The sequence below is a fragment of the Dendrobates tinctorius genome, unplaced genomic scaffold, assembly GCF_039654945.1.
Source record: "Dendrobates tinctorius isolate UK_male_01 unplaced genomic scaffold, ASM3965494v1 ptg000103l, whole genome shotgun sequence".
NCBI classification, from domain to species: Eukaryota; Metazoa; Chordata; class Amphibia; order Anura; family Dendrobatidae; genus Dendrobates; species Dendrobates tinctorius.
The window spans coordinates 18,568,656-18,584,987 of NW_027361771.1; the positions used below are offsets into that span (position 1 = coordinate 18,568,656).

At 45.7% G+C, this 16,332-nt stretch overlaps 1 protein-coding gene across 1 annotated transcript in view; it reads left to right on the plus strand.

Moving 5' to 3' along the window:
* Positions 1-16,332, plus strand: part of TMEM100 (transmembrane protein 100) — a 136,618-nt gene that overhangs the window by 65,738 nt on the left and 54,548 nt on the right. The gene's annotated exons all lie outside the window — the stretch shown is intronic.

Genomic DNA, 16,332 nt, shown 5'->3' on the forward strand with positions numbered 1-16,332 from the left:
GTACCTGTAACATTCTCTTTTATTGGGATCTGTGATGGCTTACTTTTATTGCCCTGAGCTGAGGTTTTCATTGGTACTGTTTTGACATAGATATGCGGTTTTGATTTTATTGCAATGTTGCAGTGACCAAAAAATTGTAATTTTGGCATTTTGTTTTTTTCTCATTACACTGTTTACCATACAGATTGAGTTATTTTATTTTTTGATAGATCGGACATTTCTGAGCATGGTGATACCAAATATGTGTATTTTTTGGTGTTATTTTTTTATGGGACAAATGGGGGCGATTTGAACTTTTGTGTTTTTTTATACTATTAATATTTTTTAAAACTTTTTTTTATACTGTATTTATTAGTCCCCTTAGCAGACTTGAAGATATGATCGTCCGATCGCGTGTGCTATGTATGGCAAGATCATGTTCTCCTTTGAATGCTGGCCACAGGCCGGCGGTCACAGGAATAGGGTGATTACAAGCACAGGTGGTCTTCCGCAGACCTCTGGATTTGATCACAGCCCTTTGGTGCCACGTGGCGAGCACACCGATGGGTGGGATCAATGACACGCTTCCTGTCTTCACGTGTTAAATACCGCTATCTGTGATTGACAGCGCTATTTAACTGGTTAACGGTTCCACCTGTGGCTGTTAACATCAGCCATCAAGTGAGGGGAAAGATCCAGGTTCACACACTGAGCCTGCATCTCTCCCCTCACTTGATGGCAGGGACACAGCGGATGTCATGAAGGAGTTAATGCAAATGTCACCAGGTTTCCGCAGAATAAATTGTCATGAAACTGGATTGAATTCTACATCAATGGTTAATTTCTTTCCACATCATGTGGAGAAGATCTGAGTTGAAAATCCACAGTGCACTCACTTGTTGTGAACATACCTTAATGGCTGTGACTTTTTTAAATTCTGCATTGAGCTAATATTACTTTTTTATATATATTTTTGATAAAGTTCTTCAATAGGAGCTATGATAATAAATATTTTATATGTTTTGTTTGTCTGAATTCCCATTTGTGTCATGTCTGAAATAGAGGGCTAAGTTGGCCCTTTTATTCCTGATCCTCTTTTTAATTCAATGATAGTCTACCTATATGCAAATGGGTTTATATGCTGTAGAAGATGACCCAACCATCGTTAAAAGACCCTGGTTTTTTGGATGCTATCATATATGTTTTTAGGTGTTAAAAATCTGCTCAAGATTCCTTTAGCCACAAATAATGTATTTTTACAAAAGAACCTTGTAGGAGGAAACAAAGCCCAGTCCATTTTTGTCCTGGGTAGCAAAGTCCAACTTATGATGAGTTGCCGCTATGTGAAATTTTGGGCTCCATCTTTTATGTGTCTGCCACAGGAAAGGCCCTACCTTAGTAGCCAAGATGCATGAACATCCTTCTGATTAGCAAGCTATAAGAATTGGTCAGCTAAAAGACAGTAGTGGTAATCATGGAAAAAATGCTGCTTTTGTAAAGTCTTTCCTATAACCAAACATGAATCCTGCGGCTCTAGAGGAAAAAATAAACTCAAAGGAAGTTCTCACTGTCATATCGCTTGTTCAAAAGAACAATTACATCCGACTTTCAACACAGCAATATCCACAGGTTGCTCAGCTTGATGTGCAATATGAAATCAACAGGGATTTGTATGATCATGTGAAGACTGGTTAACTGTTTCCCTACAAAAATATAAATCTAGGAGAGCTACACTCATACCGTAGAGCTAGTTTATAAATTTGGTCAGCAACGTGCCAGGACTTTGTTTCCTCGGTGTTCATACTATAAATGTATAAAGAAAACACCACTACTGAACAATCCCTTATTAATGATTGCAGGGATTTGAGAATAAGGGCTCATACCCATTTGCGAGAAAAACAGACGAGTTCAATCCGCTAAAAAAATCAGATGGCGCTTTGACCAATCTTATTCAATGGGTGACATCTCATCTGCGATTTTTTTCTCAGCTCAAATCGGACTCGTATCTTTGACAAGACTCGTTAATGCAAGTCAATAGATGCGAGAAAAAAATCGCACAGCACTCGCACCATGCATATGCCATCCATTTTTTACAAATACCTTACCCTTCTGTGGCATAGAACACTGTAAATGATTGTAGAATAATAGTTTCAGAGAAAAAAACGCATTGCATACGGATTGCAAATGCATGTTCCACTTAAAAAATCCCATGCTACTTGCATTGTACATGACACTCGTCCGTTTTTTCGGTCCTGATATCGGAACGTTTTTTTACTCACATATGGGTATGAGCCCTTATACTAGGGCCGCTCCTCTGTAGTCAGTGTTTCTTTTTGCTCTCAATGTGATAGATGCTTCTGTGGAGCCCCTGAGGCTCACTCGCCACAGAGGTACTGCACCTCCTCCTGAGGTGTGGTATCCCACCATCCAGGTAAGGTGGAGACTCCTGACCACACTCCAACACCCGCACCCCACACCACAAGGTAGTGTAGCAAAGCACCTTCGGCAGCTCTCTGCTTGGAGTGTAGCATAGCACCCCTTGGTGGCTCCCTGCTTGGAACACGAAACGTGCTGGGAGGTGGGTGGAGTTGATTTTGCACTAAAAGAGTGGGAAGAGTGGGGCAGAGAGGTCAATTATGGAGGAAGTCAGTTGTTGAGGGAAGAGGGAGAAGAAGATCTCCGGAGAGAGGGATAGATGGATGGAAGTGCTGCAGCAGATCCAAGTGACCTGGGTCTGCTGGCACGGGAAAGGAAGAGAGAGAGAGCAACATAGACTGAAAGACTGATTTTCCATAGAAAGAAAGATTAGTATGGAACGTGATGAGTTAAAGGGAACAGACGACTTGGGTTAGAAGAGGACCCTTCCTAGAAGTTCCAAGCGCAAGGCCAGGGGCCCGGACCCCGAGGTTGTATGGATTCTAATGGTCCTGCAGCAGACACCGGAGGAATAGAAGTAGTGACCGCTTTATTCTCACACAAGACTTGGGGGCACAACAGCAACTGGATAGTGAGCCGGGACTTAGTAGCAAGGAGTCCCCGAAGCAGGCTACAGCTGTCTACCGTACAAGTAGAGTTCATAAGAACATCGGACAGGAGGAACTCTAGTGTAACTCAGTACTAGGAGTACTTCATTTAAAGGCGCTATAAGAGGAGACGTTCAGAAAGGCACATGTTGTCAGAGTGTTGGAAAGGAGTATTCCATCTGGCCTGGAGGTTGACTGAGTCCCTGACCCGGAGGACATGGCAAGGAGGCAGGCACCTGTTTGTACAACAGACTGTGAGTAAAGCTTTGGAAATACATGCCCTGGTGTCCTCCACTTACTCCCTGCGCCAACCTGCCCAGCACTGCTACCTCATTTGCGCCTGACACTACACCATCTACGTGTCACTTCACCTACACTGCCCTGGGACTACAGCCTTGCCTGTGGAGGGCTATAACATCATTGCTGCACCACACCATCTGTCCCAGAGGATCTGTCTGCAGCGTCGGCTTACATCTCTATTGCCGAACACCACAGGTGGCATCACGAATCACTTATAAACTTTCACCACCACAAGCACACTGAAACAACTCCATTTACAATGGGCGCCCAGGGCCATGGACCAGGTCCCAGCTGCCGTGACATCTCCCATTAAAGCTCATCGGGCCCAGTGCCGAGTACCCCACGGCCCTGGGAGGGCGACACATTTCTGGCGTCACGAACAGGATTACGAGACCCGATGCCATCAGGTTATGTGTGCCTAAGATGTACCGTATTTTTCGGACTATAAGACGCACCGGACCATAAGACGCACCCCAATTTTCAGTAGGAAAATAGGGAAAAAAAAATAATGTGTCAAATGGGGGTCCGTCTTACAGTCCGAATTCAGCTTACCTGGGAAGGGATCCGGCACAGGTGGAGAAGTAGTCACAGGGGTCATTCAGTGGTCCAGGCTCGTGCAGTGGCGTCTCTGTGCTGGGGCAGCTGCGCTGGGGTAGGGGCAGCTGTGCTGGGGCAGGGGCAGCTGTGCTGGGGCAGGGGCAGCTGTGCTGGGGCAGGGGCAGCAGTGCTGAGGTAGGGGCAGCTGTGCTGGGGCTGGGGCAGGTGGGCTCTGCGGTGGTGGCAGCGGGCGGCGCTCTGCGGTGCGGTGGTGGCAGCGGGCTGTGCTCCGGTGCAGGGGCGGCGGGTCCGCCGGCATTTCTTCGCAGCCCGGAGGCCTCCGCACTTCCCTTGCTGGCCGTCGCCATGTTGCGGTGGCCTCCTGGAGCATGGACACCGGAAAGATGGCCGCCGTCCGGGGATGGCGCATGCGCGGGATCAGATCTCGTCCCAAGATCTCGGGGGACGAGATTCAAATCTTGGCAACGAGATCTCGTCCCCTGAGATCTCGGGACGAGATCTGAAGCTGTGCATGCGCCATCCCTGGACCGGCGGCCATCTTCCTGGCGTCCATGCTCCCAGAGGCCACCGCAACATGGCGGCAGCCAGCAAGGGAAGTGCGGAGGCCTCCGGGCTGTGAAGAAATGCCGGCGGACCCGCCGCCCCTGCACCGGAGCACAGCCTGCTGCCACTACCGCACGTAGAGCGCCGCCCGCTGCCACCACCGCACCGCAGAGCCCCGCCCGCTGCCACCAGCCACAAGGTTAGTACCGTGTATTGCGACCATAAGACGCACCCCCCACTTTCCCCAAAATTTTTGGGGAAAAAAGTGCGTCTTATGGTCGGAAAAATACGGTAAATCTTTGAAATGTGCCGAAGACCCAATTTAATAGACTGTGAAATGAACGCTAAAAATGGCCGCCGGTGCGGTGAAGAAGGGCGTGACAATATGGGTGGTCCTAAGAAAAGAGCGTGGACTGTCCTTGGTCTCCCCTGTCTGAACTTCTATGCGACAGCAACATGGCCCACCCCCGAGGGGTTCGCATACTGGCTTGGTATGGAGGAGTAGGAAGAAGACGCCGCCCTCGGAAGGAGGGACGAGAGCCAGTGGCGGGAAAAGAGCCGAGGCAGGAAGAAGAATGCCAGAACGCCATATTGGAAGGAGAAGGGAGGAGGCCTGCGGAGCGTGAGGAGGTTGAGCTGAATCTCCCCGGCGCAATGGCTGAAGGCTCTGACCTGGCTTCCAGGATGGACTGTCAACAGCTGGAGCAGGAGATTGCCCTGTTGACTCACGAACTGAGGCTGAAGCAGGAGGCGCTCTGGAGGAAGGAGTGGCAGCCCGCCTTGGAGGGGCCTACACCCGCGGTACCCCAGTCACCGGTACCCGCCATCGCTGCACCGGATCTCCCCCAGGCAAACCCTGTAGAGCCTACAACTGCTGCAATACCACCGGCAGCATCCCCTGCAATCTCTCTGTTGCCACCGCTGCAGTGTGAGACGCTGGGAGCTGAAGCGGAGGAAAAGGAGCTCCCGCCTGGACCTGGCGCGGCCGCACAGGTCCCACTGGAGATCCCTGCGGACCCGGAGCCGCCATCTGCCCCACCACCACCGGCATCTGGGCCCGCTACCCCTGTGGATACCCCTGCAACTGCCCACCGTCTCAGGCCTGCACTGGAACTGCAACACCGCCAGGAAGCACCAGGTATGCTCGTCAGCCGTGAAGTTAGGGAAGCCACTGGGTGCCCGCCGGCTACAGTAGCCGGACAGGTGGTGCTGGACTTGGTTTGGGACCAGGATATCAGTCCCCGGGGGGAAGCACCTGAACCCCTGATGGTGGTGCCGCGGTCCACAGTGGGCAGGGGCCGGTCCCGGGAAGAGGAGGAGGAAACGAGCGCCCGATGCCAGGAGACCATCTGCCAGCTGGCAGCCGAGCAGCGGTAGAGAGAACAGCGGAGGTTGGCTGTGCTGGGCCCTGATCTGGACCGCAAGGAGAAAGCCCGTGCTGGTCACTATGGGTCCCGGGACTTGGCAGGATGGGGCCAGGTCGTTAATGTGAACCATAAGCGGGGGTTTGGCTTCATCACAGACCCCACACGGATCTCCGACCTGTTCTTTAGCCGGAGAGATGTGGAGTCTCACCTCCGGAAGGGACACCCTGCTCGAGACCTGCAACCAGGGGAATATGTGACCTTCACCCGGCATGAAGGGCTTCGTGGCTGGTACGCTTTAAACGTATGCCGGATACCAGAGGATTTCCTCGCCACCTTTAAGAAGGAAAAGGCCTGCACTTCCCCGGTACTTCCCACCGTGATCACCAAAACTGTGTTGGTACCCACGCCTGTGAGCCAAGCTACGTCTGTACCAATCCAGCATCCCTTGGTACAAATCATTACCCCTGCTGTACCTTAGGCAGCAGCTGTCTCCAGAATTCCTACCGAGGATCAGCGATTCATCAACCCATCTGGACACCCAGAGCATCTCCCCTGGAAGCAGCCCAAGCAATCAGCTTCCAGAACCCCAGGAGGGGATAACTAGCCATGATGTTGATTTAGACTAACTTTTGTTACCCAGGAGGGTATTAGTGCTTGTTTTTTCTATTTTGGTTATCATGTTTTTTTTGTTTTCCTGTTTTTTTCCATTGGATCCAGTTGTTGTCCAGTTTGATTGGCAGCCGTTCACTTGAACTGTGGAGATCATGGACGCTGAGTGATCCAGAACTCCTAATGTAAATAGTTTGCACCTCTTTAGGTGCTCTCTCTTGGTTTTACATATGAAACTTCCCTTGGAACAAGGACTACCTCGATATAGGGACTTTTCCAGACATGATGGCCGGTCCAATGTCTACTATTTGCACTTATTAATAATGCTTAGTATTTCTGAACCAGAAACTAGAAAGTGATAGTGTGTAGTGAAAGTATTAATGACAGATTTCATAGGGTTTAATTGAGAAAATAATATAGTGAATGTTTTACCATATTTGAATAAAGATGTGAGAATTGAACAAAAATATGCAGATGATGAATCAGACACCAGCAGTTGTCACTTAAGGGTAAGAAGAAGAAAAGTAGAAAATGTGAAAGATAACAGAAAAGAAATGTGTTGCTAGAAAAAGTGTTCTGATAGTGAATTTGCTTCCATAGCACTTTAAATTAGGTAGCATAACTTTCAATATTGATAGACAGTTAAATTGTTTGTAATGTTCAAGAAACAGTGCCTCCCACATTGGGAAGTTTAGTATAAGATATGTTCATTATGCAATATAAAAAATTTGTATGTTCCTGTATTGTCAACTTTGTTTCCCTTGCAGCCCGCAGACGTGCTGTGTTTAACGGGGGTATGTGGCGCCCCTGAGGCTCAGTCGCCACAGAGGTACTGCACCTCCTCCTGAGGTGTGGTATCCCACCATCTAGGTAAGGTGGAGACTCCTGACCACACTCCAACACCCGCACCCCACACCACAAAGTAGTGTAGCAAAGCACCTTCGGCGGCTGCCTGCTTGGAGTGTAGCATAGCACCCCTTGGTGGCTCCCTGCTTGGAACACGAAACGTGCTGGGAGGTGGGTGGAGTTGAGTTTGCACTAAAAGAGTGGGAAGAGTGGGGCAGAGAGGTCAGTTGTGGAGGAAGTCAGTTGTGGAGGGAAGAGGGAGAAGATCCCCGGAGAGAGGGATAGATGGATGGAAGTGCTGCAGCAGATCCAAGTGACCTGGGTCTGCTGGCACAGGAAAGGAAGAGAAAGAGAGCAACATAGACTGAAAGCCTGATTTTCCATAGAAAGAAAGATTAGTATGGAACGTGAGGAGTAAAAGGGAACAGAGGACGTGGGTTAGAAGAGGACCCTTCCTAGAAGTTCCCAGCGCAAGGCTGGGGCCCGGTCCCCGAGGTCGTATGGATACTAATAGTCCTGCAGCAGACACCGGAGGAATAGAAGTAGTGACCGCTTTATTCTCACACAAGACTTGGGGGCACAACAGCAACTGGATAGTGAGCCGGGACTTAGTAGCAAGGAGTCCCCGAAGCAGGCTACAGCTGTCTGCCATACAAGTAGAGTTCATAAGAACATCGGACAGGAGGAACTCCAGTGTAACTCAATACTAGGAGTACTTCATTTAAAGGCGCTATAAGAGGAGACGTTCAGAAAGGCACATGTTGGCAGAGTGTTGGAAAGGAGTATTTCATCTGGCCTGGAGATTGACTGAATCCCTGACCCGGAGGACACGGCACGGAGGCAAGCACCTGTTTTCACAACAGACTGTGAGTAAAGCTTTGGAAATACATGCCCTGGTGTCCTCCACTTATTCCCTGCGCCAATCTGCCCAGCACTGCTACCTCCTTTGCGCCTGACACTACACCATCTAAATCACTTCACCTACACTGCCCTGGGACTACAGCCTTGCCTGTGGAGGGCTATAACATCATTGCTGCACCACACCATCTGTCCCAGAGGATCTGTCTGCAGCATCGGCTTACATCTCTATTGCCGACCACCACAGGTGGCGTCACGAATCACTTATAAACTTTCACCACCACAAGCACACTGAAACAACTCCATTTACAATGGGCGCCCAGGGCCACTGGCCGGGTCCCAGCTGCCGTGACATCTCCCATTGAAGCTCATCGGGCCCGGTGCCGAGTACACCACGGCCTTGGGAGGGCGACCCACTTCCGACTATCAGCTGCTGATTGGCTACAGCGCTCATGTGATCTAAGCACACTACTGGGGGACACAATGCTAACTATGGAGGAGCAGCACCTGTCCAGGAGGTGAGTATCTTTTTTTATGGCCGTTTTTACTTCCTTCGGCCCACTACTAAGATGTTTTCCAATAGTGGATAACCCTACTAAAAAAAAACATCTGTCGTAAATGCTCTAGCACGTTCATCGTAAATCTTAGTTTAAATAGATTGGTCACATCTGGAGCAATCACATGTACGTTTCCATCAGAAAAGAATACTCGAAGACCTTTGGAGAATTCGAGCATCTCTATAAAGGAGCTGTGGGAAATCCGGAGATGAGTAGATATTTTTTTTTTTTGGACCTGTTTGTGACAAGAAGGTCTGAACAAGCCAAGGAAGGGCCCACTTAATGCTTGCACACTTCCAACTGAACTACACTTGAAAGTTATAAGTTTGGGTGAAGCCGGTAACCGATAAACCAATAAATATATGTTTTTTGATGCCACAAGATGTTCCACTCAATGTCTTTACTCAGTGAGTAGGGTGGGACGATCTACTTTTACAGTCAGGAAAATTATAAAGAGAAGGGTGATCTGAGTGACTAGGTGAGAAAAGAAGCAACCACATAAAAGACAATCTGGTTGGCAAAAATGGAAGTCATGGATCCACATTGTGATATAGAAACAGAAGACAGGTAACATCTGGAGTTAAAACATCTATGCTCACTAGGCAAAGTGTTATCGAGACATAGGCTATGTTCACACGTTGTGTTTTTGATGCATTTTCTCCACAGGCAAAACCTGCTCTCTTGGCAGTAAAGACTAACTGCAGCATTTTTTGGAGTGTTTTTGCTGTGCTTTTTACTGCGTTTTTGTCAGGAAACATATGATTTTTGTGCAAGCTGATAATGTTTAGTGCATAAAAAATAATCTGATTCCACTTCCTCAGGTTTTGGCACCAAAAAACGCAGCAAAACTTGCATTTTTGCAGAATTTTTTCACTACCCATTGCTTTCAGATGATGAGAAATGCTGCAAAAATGCTGAAAGAAGTGACATGCTGCATTTTGCAACAATATAACTCTTTGAAAAAACAGTCAGAAAAAAGCAAACAAGGAATATACAAGTCTCATAGACTTTGCTGGTACTGTGAAATGCAGCTGAAAAGTTGCATAAAAATGCCATTAAAAAATGCTGTAAAAATGTAACGTGTAAATATAGCTTTACGGTATGTAGAAATTTGTGAGCACAGTCAATTACATATTTCCAGTATGCTTAGACCACAGCTGAGGTTACATTTGTAACATAAAACTCATAATAATAAAACGAGTAGATGAAATCTGCCTGCTGGGTGTGAATGATGGATGAGGAAGTATCAGGCCATTATAATGAGTTAAGTTAGGTATGAAAAGACCTTTCAGTTTGCCTGATGTTATCTTGGAGCACAGCTTAATAAAATATTCTCCATAAATTATGCTAAAGAACAAGCAGAGACCATTTATATTTGAAATGTGGAGGGGTCTACACAATAAGTGCTACTAATTTAGGATCATTGACTTCCCTTTTACACATTTGAACATCTGTCACATTTTTGGGGAAAACACAAATCACTTTTTCCGTCAATCATTTAGTCATCTGCTTAGTTCGACGGGTATGTGTTCGGTCTTGTTGAATCTGTCCTCCGTAAGGGTTTCTGCTTGAACATCTCATTCATAGTCTCCTCCTCTCTCCCTGTCCATTGTCTTTAGACATACCCATTCTACCAATGTCAACTTTTTTTTATTCATCATGCTTTATCCTGCTGTATAAAGTGGGCTATTGTCATTCTTATTTTGTTAGTGTTAATGTTAAAAATGTTAAAATGTAAAAAATTTAATTAAAAAAAATGTGATGTGTTAAAATGCGCAACCCAGAAATCTAGAATTCCATATACCCATCTGGAATTGTATTCTATGAAGGATCTGGAGGCATATACAGATAAATTCTGGGTGCATCTGGAGATTTGAGGGCACATCGGTGAATTGATAAATATCTCCGATGCCAGTGTTTTAAAATAGGACTTGCTATACATGTAGAAGGTTGGATGGGGGGAGAGCGGAGCAGAGCGGTGTATTTAAAGCCACTGTTTGCGTTGCTACATTGCTCTGTTACCAGACACTATAATAAAATGTCTTGCATCAGAGGAAAGTTGACAACACATTTTGTTACATTCATAGCTCCAACTTAATCACGACAGGAAGCTTTCCTGCTGCTGGGAGAACATATTGCGTCACTAGGAACACCTGACACGGCTATCCAATGTCAATCACTTTGCTTAAGGTCATTAAAAATATTAGGGTGTCCACTTACAACATAAAGCCTGTGCATGAGTGACAATTAACAGGAAACACATAGCATGATAAATAATTGAACAGGTGGATTAAAGAAAAAGGGATTCCTAGTTATAGCACTGCCAGAACAGGAGTTAGCTTTAGTAGTGTACAGTTTAGGTGTTTTGAGGGACTGGGTGCTACAGCTGTTGACTAAGGTTTCCTAGCGCGGTCTAAAGCCTAGTCTGGTTGATGTATGCTGGTCACAGTGACGTTGGAGGGGGAATGGAATTTCATGTTATTTGCGTTATGTTTATTGCGGTTGCTACTTGGTTGTGAGTTTAACCTCTTCAAGTACATTCATTCTTGGCCTGCCCAGAACTTCATCCAGCCGACTAAGCCAGGAATGTCAGATATTTAGGTGGCCGGTTTTGGCAGGTTAATATAACAGCCCTCTTTTAACCCCTTCACCCCCAAGGGTGGTTTGCACGTTCATGACCGGGCCAATTTTTACAATTCTGACCACTGTACCTTTATGAGGTCATAACTCTCGAACGCTTCCATGGATACCGGTGATTCTGACATTGTTTTCTCGTGACATATTGTACTTCATGTTTGTGGTAACATTTCGTTCAAATAACTTACGTTTATTTGTGAGAAAAACGGAAATTTGGCGAAAATTTTGAAAATTTCGCAATTTTCCAACTTTGAATTTTTATGCCCTTAAATCACAGAGATACGGCACACAAAAAACTTGATAACTAACATTTCCCACATGTTTACTTTACATCAGCACAATTTTGGAACCAAAATTTTTTTTTGTTAGGAAGTTATAAGGGTTAAAAGTTGACCAGCGATTTCTCATTTTTACAACACCATTTTATTTTTAGGACCACATCACATTTGAAGCCACTTTGAGGGGTCTATATGATAGAAAATACCCAAAAGTGACACCATTCTAAAAACTGCACCCCTTAAGGTGCTCAAAACCACATTCAAGAAGTTTATTAACCCTTTAGGTGCGTCACAGGAATTTTTTTGAATATTTAAAAAAAAATGAACATCTAACTTTTTTTCATAAAAAAAATACTTCAGGTTCAATTTTTTTTATTTTACCAAGGGTAACAGGAGAAATTGAACTGCAAAAGTTATTGTGCAATTTGTCCTGAGTACGCAGATACCTGATATGTGGGGGGGAACGACTGTTTCGGCGCATGGCAGAGCTCAGAATGGAAGGAGCGCCGTTTGACTTTTTCAATGCAAAATTGGCTGGAATTCAGATTGGACGCCATGTCACGTTTGGAGAGTCCCTGATGTACCTAAACAGTGAAAACCCCCTACAAGTGACCCCATTTTGGAAACTAGACCCCCCAAGGAACTTATCTAGATATGTGGTGAGAACTTTGAACCCACAAGGGCTTTACAGAAGTTTATAACGTACAGCGGTACAATTAAAAAATCATATTTTTTCCACAAAAATGATCTTTTCACCCCAATTTTTATTTTCCCAAGGGTAGCAGGACCCTAAAAGTTATTGTGCAATTTGTCCTGAGTACGCTGATACCCCACATATGGGGGTAAACCACTATTTGGGCGCATGGCAGAGCTCGGAAGGGAAGCAGCGCCATTTGACGTTTTTGGCTGGAATTGAGATCGAACACCATGTCGCGTTTGGAAAACCCCTGATGTACCAAAACAGTGGAAACCCCCCACAAATGACACCATTTTGGAAAATAGACCCCCTAAGGAACTCATCTAGATGTGTGGTGAGAACTTTGAACCACCATGGGCTTCACAGAAGTTTATAACATAAAGCCATACAATTAAAAAATCATATTTTTTCAACAAAAATGATCTTTTCACCCTCAATTCTTATTTTTCCAAGGGTAACAGGACCCTAAAAGTTATTGTGCAATTTGTCCTGAGTACGCTGATACCCCACATGTGGGGGTAAACCACTATTTGGGCGCATGGCAGAGCTCGGAAGGGAAGCAGCGCCATTTGACGTTTTTGGCTGGAATTGAGATCGGACACCATGTCGCGTTTGGAAAACCCCTGATGTACCAAAACAGTGGAAACCCCCCACAAATGACACCATTTTGGAAACTAGACCCCCTAAGGAACTTATCTAGATATGTGGTGAGAACTTTGAACCCCCATGGGCTTCACAGAAGTTTATAACATAAAGCCATACAATTAAAAAATCATATTTTTTCCACAAAAATGATCTTTTCACCCTCAATTCTTATTTTTCCAAGGGTAACAGGACCCTAAAAGTTATTGTGCAATTTGTCCTGAGTACGCTGATACCCCACATGTGGGGGTAAACCACTATTTGGGCGCATGGCAGAGCTCGGAAGGGAAGCAGCGCCATTTGACGTTTTTGGCTGGAATTGAGATCGGACACCATGTCGTGTTTGGAAAACTCCTGATGTACCAAAACAGTGGAACCCCCCCACAAATGACACCATTTTGGAAACTAGACCCCCTAAGGAACTTATCTAGATGTGTGGTGAGCACTTTGACCCCCCCAGTGCTTCACAGAAGTTTACAACGCCCGGGCGTGAAAATAAAAAATTCGTATTTTTTCCACAAACATGATCTTTTAGTCACCATTTTTTTATTTTCCCAAGGGTACCAGGAGAAATTGGACCCCAAAAGTTGTTGTCCAATTTGTCCTGAGTATGCTGATACCCCATATGTGGGAGAAAACTACTGTATGGGCACACGTCGGGGCTCGGAAGGGAAGTAGTGACGTTTTGGAATGCAGACTTTGATGGAATGGTCTGCGGGTGTCATGTTGCCTTTGGAGAGCCCCTAATGTACCTAAACAGTGGAAACCCCCCACAAATGACACCATTTTGTAAACTAGACCCCCCAAGGAACTTATCTAGATGTGTGGTGAGCACTTTGACCCCCCCAGTGCTTCACAGAAGTTTACAACGCCCGGGCGTGAAAATAAAAAATTCGTATTTTTTCCACAAACATGATCTTTTAGTCACCATTTTTTTATTTTCCCAAGGGTACCAGGAGAAATTGGACCCCAAAAGTTGTTGTCCAATTTGTCCTGAGTACGCTGCTACCCCATATGTGGGAGAAAACTACTGTATGGGCACACGTCGGGGCTCGGAAGGGAAGTAGTGACGTTTTGGAATGCAGACTTTGATGGAATGGTCTGCGGGTGTCATGTTGCCTTTGGAGAGCCCCTAATGTACCTAAACAGTGGAAACCCCCCACAAATGACACCATTTTGTAAACTAGACCCCCCAAGGAACTTATCTAGATGTGTGGTGAGCACTTTGACCCCCCAGTGCTTCACAGAAGTTTACAACGCCCGGGCGTGAAAATAAAAAATTCGTATTTTTTCCACAAACATGATCTTTTAGTCACCATTTTTTTATTTTCCCAAGGGTACCAGGAGAAATTGGACCCCAAAAGTTGTTGTCCAATTTGTCTTGAGTACGCTGCTACCCCATATGTGGGAGAAAACTACTGTATGGGCACACGTCGGGGCTCGGAAGGGAAGTAGTGACGTTTTGGAATGCAGACTTTGATGGAATGGTCTGCGGGTGTCATGTTGCCTTTGGAGAGCCCCTAATGTACCTAAACAGTGGAAACCCCCCACAAATGACACCATTTTGTAAACTAGACCCCCCAAGGAACTTATCTAGATGTGTGGTGAGCACTTTGACCCCCCAGTGCTTCACAGAAGTTTACAACGCCCGGGCGTGAAAATAAAAAATTCGTATTTTTTCCACAAACATGATCTTTTAGTCACCATTTTTTTATTTTCCCAAGGGTACCAGGAGAAATTGGACCCCAAAAGTTGTTGTCCAATTTGTCCTGAGTACGCTGCTACCCCATATGTGGGAGAAAACTACTGTATGGGCACACGTCGGGGCTCGGAAGGGAAGTAGTGACGTTTTGGAATGCAGACTTTGATGGAATGGTCTGCGGGTGTCATGTTGCCTTTGGAGAGCCCCTAATGTACCTAAACAGTGGAAACCCCCCACAAATGACACCATTTTGTAAACTAGACCCCCTAAGGAACTTATCTATATGTGAGGTGAGCACTTTGACCCCCCAGTGCTTCACAGAAGTTTACAACGCCCGGGCGTGAAAATAAAAAATTCGTATTTTTTCCACAAACATGATCTTTTAGTCACCATTTTTTTATTTTCCCAAGGGTACCAGGAGAAATTGGACCCCAAAAGTTGTTGTCCAATTTGTCCTGAGTATGCTGACACCCCATATGTGGGAGAAAACTACTGTATGGACACACGTCGGGGCTCGGAAGGGAAGCAGTGACGTTTTGGAATGCAGACTTTGATGGAATGGTCTGCGGGTGTCATGTGCGTTTGGAGAGCCCCTGATGTACCTAAACTATTGAAACTCCCCACAAGTGACCCCATTTTGGACACTAGACCCCCCACGGAACTTATCTAGATGTGTGGTGAGCACTTTGAACCCCCAAGTGCTTCACAGAAGTTTATAACACTCGGATGTGAAAATAAAAAAATCATTTTTTTCCACAAAAATGATATTTTTGCCCCCAATTTTTTATTTTCCTAATGGTAACAGGAGAAATTGGACCCCAAAAATTGTTTTGCAATTTGTCCTGAGTAGGCTGCTACCCTACATGTGGGGGTAAAACACTGTTTGGGCGCATAGCAGAGCTTGGAAGGGAAGGAGCACCATTTGACTTTTTCAACTCAGAATTGGCTGGAATTGAGATCAGACGCCATGTTGCATTTGGAGAGCCCCTGATGTGCCCAAACAGTGGAAACCCCCAATTCTAACTCCAACCCGAACCCCAACACGCCCCTAACCCTAGCCCTAACCCTAGCCCTAACCCTAGCCCTAACCCTAGCCCTAACCCTACCCCAACCCTACCCCAACACACCCCTAGCCCTAACCCTAGCCCTAACCCTAATGGAAAAATGGAAATAAATACATTTTTTTTATTTTATTATTTTTCCCTAACTAAGGGGGTGATAACGGGGGGTTTGATTTACTATTTATGGCGGTTTTTATGTTTGGCGGCTGTCGCACGCTAAAAGACGCTTTTTATTGTAAAAATAGTTTTTGCATCACCACATATTGAGAGCTATAATTTTTCCTTATTTTGACCCACCGAGTCATGTGAGGTCTTATTTTTTGCGGGACGAGTTGACGTTTTTATTGGTACCATTTTCGGGCACGTGAAATTTTTTGATCGCTTTTTATTCCGATTTTTGGGACGCAGAATGAACAAAAACCAGCGTTTCATGAATTTCTTTTGGGGGGGGTGCGTTTACACCGTTCCGCGTGCGGTAAAATTGATAAAGCAGTTTTATTCTTCGGGTCAGTACGGTTACAGCGATACCTCATTTAGGTCGTTTTTTTATGTTTTTGTCGGTTTTATGCAATGAAAACTATTTTATATAAAAAATAATTATTTTTGCATCGCTTTATTCTGCGAGTTATAACTTTTTTATTTTTTCGCTGATGATGCTGTGTGGCAGCTTGTTTT